Here is a 4,441-nt window from a genome sequence, read left to right as displayed (position 1 = left end):
CACACACACACACACCGACACACTGCTGATTCCTGGTGAGTGTGATTGTAGGTCAGCAGGTGAGCGCTGAACCCCTGAATTTTTTATTTGGGCTTTTTAGCTTCTCTGACAGCCGACAGACGCAGGACACGTGGGATTTTCTGTGTCTGCTGGTGCAGCGTTCTCACTGTTTTAAGGAAATCAGTTAGCAGGATTTTTCAAGGAGACATTCAGTGACTGAAGTCCATGTTAGTGTTGCTCACACGAGGACGATTTACAGAGGAAACAACTCAAAACTGTGAGGAGGCGCACTGTCAGGAGGGAAACCAGGCAAATGTTTGGGGCCTCGAAAAAAAAAAAACAACCTGGGAAAAGGTGTCCCTTACATTTATAAACCTCCTGAAACCAAATGAATAAATAAAATATATTATAAAATACCATTAATATAATAAAAATTTTATATACAAAAAAAAAATGAATTGCTGTTGCTGGGTGGAAATTTACAAGACTAAAAGTCTGATGTCCACATTTCACACACTGAGCTGTCCAAGTGCACGTGAACACAGTGTGTGTGTGTGTGTGTGTGTGTGTGTGGTCCCGCTGAGGGCTCAGTGTGTGATAACTGAGTGTGTCCATAAAGCCTCTTCCAGGAGCCCCATTAGATCTCTGATGTGGAAGGAAAGCAGCTCTGTTAAAGGGACAGTTCACCCTAAAACAACATTTGGCCCATAAAAACGTCTTCACACTAAAGTAGGACACACACCAGGGTCCATGGAAAACATCCTTAAAATAAATTCCAGGAGGTGTTTTTGCCTCTCGTACGTCAGTAAACTGGTTTGAGTCGAGTCTCCAGGAAAAAGTTATCACGACTTCACTGACACGCCCAGTCCCTTTAACAGAGCTGCTTTCCTTTTTTTTTTTTTGTATTTTCATATTCCAGGCTCTGAGCTGAACCTCACCACGACCTTGACAAGTCCTTCAGCAGAGGGAGAATAAACGAGTTAATTCATTAAAAATAAGTTCTTCAGCTCTCAGTTAAAATGTGCTCAGTCCAGTGATCAGAGGTTTGTCCTCCTTCAGCAGCTTCCAGCGTCTCAGAGTCCAGAACAGGGATCGTGGTTCATGGTGCCGCCTGCATGTCCTCTGCTTTTTCCTGTTCGGACGATTTTCAACATTTTTAAGAAAAAAATAAGGAGGATTTGAAAGCTTTATATCTTTAAATAAATAAAAGTACACAGGAGAAAGTGACTCAAACTCGAACAGCGGATCAGAGATCTAATGCAGCTCCTGGAAGAGGCTTTATGGACACACTCAGTTATCACACACTGAGCCCTCAGCGGGACCGCACACACACACACACACACACGCGCGCACACACACACACACACACACACACACTCTCGTGGCTGTGGAGGATGGATAGGTCTGCGGATGCTGTGTGTGAGACGGGTCACTGTTTGTGTGTTAATCTGTACGTCAGTTTGGCTCTGCGGCACAGAATCTGCTGACTGGATTACAGATCTGTGTGCTGACATGGACTCTGTCAGTCCCACCTCTAAATCGACGTTATCACTGGTCAAAATGTAAATATAGGTTTGATAAATCCCATGTTCTCCTCAGTTCTCCCTCTGGGTTCCTGAAGGTGTCAGATGTGTGTGTGTGTGGTTTCAATCTGCTGCCGTGGTCGTGGAGCGAGGACGTTTGTTCGCTCTGAGCGGGAAGACGAGACCAAACAGATCCAGAAAGTGGATCAGTGGTTGAAGCTGGAAACAAGGAGGAAGAAGAGAAGAAGAAGCAGAAACACAAACAAGAGAATCTGCTCAGCATCAGGTTGTTGGTTCACCCTGATGGAGCTGGACTGACCCTCTGACCACAGGAGGCTCAACTGGTCAGGACCAACTGGACTGACACTCTGACCACAGGAGGCTCAACTGGACCAACTGGACTGACCCTCTGACCACAGGAGGCTCAACTGGACCAGCTGGACTGACCCTCTGACCACAGGAGGGGTTAATACTTTTTATTTTCCTCTGCTCTGGTCATCCCCGGGTCTCCACCCTCTGGTCTGAGTGGACGTGCTGTACTGACCCCAGGGGATCAAACCCGTGACCCTCAGGAAACAGGACGATGTCATGTGACCTCTGCAGCTGGTAAACTCACTGATGATAATGACAGATGTGAATATTGATGCCTCGTCATGTCTTGTCGTAACCCTAACCCTAACCCAGCGGCTGCTTACAGATCTCTCTCTCTCTCTCTCTCTCTCTCTCTCTCTCTCTCTCTCTCTCTCTCTCCCTCTCTCTCTCTTTTTATTTGACTTTTATTTACCAGCGCGTCTCTTGCTGTTCGCCTCTTTCTGCCTCTGGATTTTGAACCCACACATCTTCAGAGGTGATGTGGAGCAGGTGCACACGCAGAAAAGTAAAGGTGCTTACTGGAACCAAAAATGTAAAGAACATTTTTTTTTTGTGATTTTTCAGAATAAAAGCTTCTCTGCGCATTTTAAATCAGATGACTGTGTATCAGGTTGAAAACCAACATGAACATGTTGTTGGCCGGTTCTCCACGTTCCTTGTTCCTTCACTGGGTTCCAGACGAGCTATTAAAAATGTTTTCTGATGGTTTATAGAGCGAGACATTAACCCATTCACTGAGGAAATAATCTGCACATTAATCCATTCACTGAGGAAATAATCTGCACATTAATCCATTCACTGAGGAAATAATCTGCACATGAATCCACAAGGATAAGAATTGTTAGCTGCTGCCGCCACCAAATAACTCCAATAAACATGAAGAACCTTTAGCACTTTAAAGAACCACAGAGTGTGTGGAGAACCAGCCCCTAAATACAGAGGTTCTCCAGCTGCTGAAGGTTCTCTGAGGAACCAGAGAGTGGTCTAAGGAACCCTTTCAGCACTGTTGTTTCTCAGGGAGCTGTGTTTGTGAGGGACGGCGAGCAGGCGCTGACTCCTTCATGAGAGCTGCTCTGAGCCGGAGAGGAGAGGAGGATCCGGCGAGCGGAGGGGAGGCGGCTCCTGGAGAAATCCCTCGCCATGAAATATTCATGAGGTGGTCGTCCTGGAGCTGCAGCAGCACGCAGAGCTCAGGAGGACCGACTCACTGCTCACCGCTCTCCAGGAAAACAGAGACGAGGAGAGAGAGAGAGAGACAGGACTGAACGGAGAGAGAGAGAGAGAGAGAGAGAGACAGGACTGAACGGAGAGAGAGAGAGAGAGAGAGAGAGAGAGAGAGACAGGACTGAATGGAGAGAGAGAGAGAGAGACAGGACTGAATGGAGAGAGAGAGAGAGAGAGAGAGAGAGACAGGACTGAATGGAGAGAGAGAGAGAGAGAGAGAGAGAGAGAGAGACAGGACTGAATGGAGAGAGAGAGAGAGAGACAGGACTGAATGGAGAGAGAGAGAGAGAGAGAGAGAGACAGGACTGAATGGAGAGAGAGAGAGAGAGAGAGAGACAGGACTGAATGGAGAGAGAGAGAGAGAGACAGGACTGAATGGAGAGAGAGAGAGAGAGAGAGAGAGAGAGAGAGAGAGAGAGAGAGAGAGACAGGACTGAATGGAGAGAGAGAGAGAGAGACAGGACTGAATGGAGAGAGAGAGAGAGAGAGAGAGAGAGAGAGAGAGAGAGAGAGAGACAGGACTGAACAGAGAGAGAGACAGGTGCTCTGATGTTAAGGACAGGTCGGGTTTTTTTCAAAGGGACCAAACCAAAATGTTGATTCCATCATTTCTAACCGTGCAGCACGTGGCTGCTAACTTTAGTGACGAGAAACTCGCCGCTGTGCTGCAGCTTCCTGTTCGCCTTCAACACAGAAGCTCAGGACACGCCTCCGGGACGTCCCGCCACGAAAACTGTGGCAAGCGGCGCCTTCCAGCAGGTTTTCTTTAAAGGAACATTAAACTAAAACTAAAAACTAAAATCTCATTTCCCCGCCTTCCCCAGACTGAGACCAGACGTCAGACACCATCCTCCTGAGAACAGCTGGTCCCCTCGGGGGCCCACAGAGACCCGCTCCAATGGCTGACCCAAAACACGGGGATCAGTGTTGGAACCTGTTGCCATGGCAACGCCCAAATGACCGCAGCGCAGAGACACAGCAGAAGAAGGAGAGGAGCTGAACGGTGTGATCAGAGCAGACTGACCTGCTGCAGAGGTTACTCCAGGTCACCTGTCACCTCTGCACGTCCAGCAGCATTTCCTGTTAGCTTAGCATAAAGACTTGAAGTCTATGTGAGTTGTTAGCCTAGCTTTTGCCCAAAACGTTGGCGTTTCCTTTTCCCAGGAATAAACGTTCCTGTCCCCTGAAGCTAACGCTGCGTTCACTTGACCTCCGACTCCAGAGCTTCCATCGTACAGCGCGTTGTTTTTTTTTTTTTTGTTTGTTTGTTTTCTTACATGGTTGTTATGTTTATGGCTGATATGTCGTGCTGCTGGATTGTT

The 4,441-nt window shown here is 47.6% G+C and overlaps 1 pseudogene; it reads left to right on the top strand.

The window, feature by feature from the left end:
• The first annotated feature begins 3,177 nt into the window (after positions 1 to 3,177).
• LOC115361033 (RNA-binding protein 25 pseudogene) lies at positions 3,178 to 3,669 on the top strand (annotated as a pseudogene).
• Positions 3,670 to 4,441: the final 772 nt, after the last annotated feature.

The sequence above is a fragment of the Myripristis murdjan genome, chromosome 6, assembly GCF_902150065.1.
Source record: "Myripristis murdjan chromosome 6, fMyrMur1.1, whole genome shotgun sequence".
Classification (NCBI taxonomy): domain Eukaryota; kingdom Metazoa; phylum Chordata; class Actinopteri; order Holocentriformes; family Holocentridae; genus Myripristis; species Myripristis murdjan.
The sequence above is the reverse complement of the archived record's forward strand: the minus strand, read 5'-3'. Positions and strand labels throughout refer to the sequence as shown.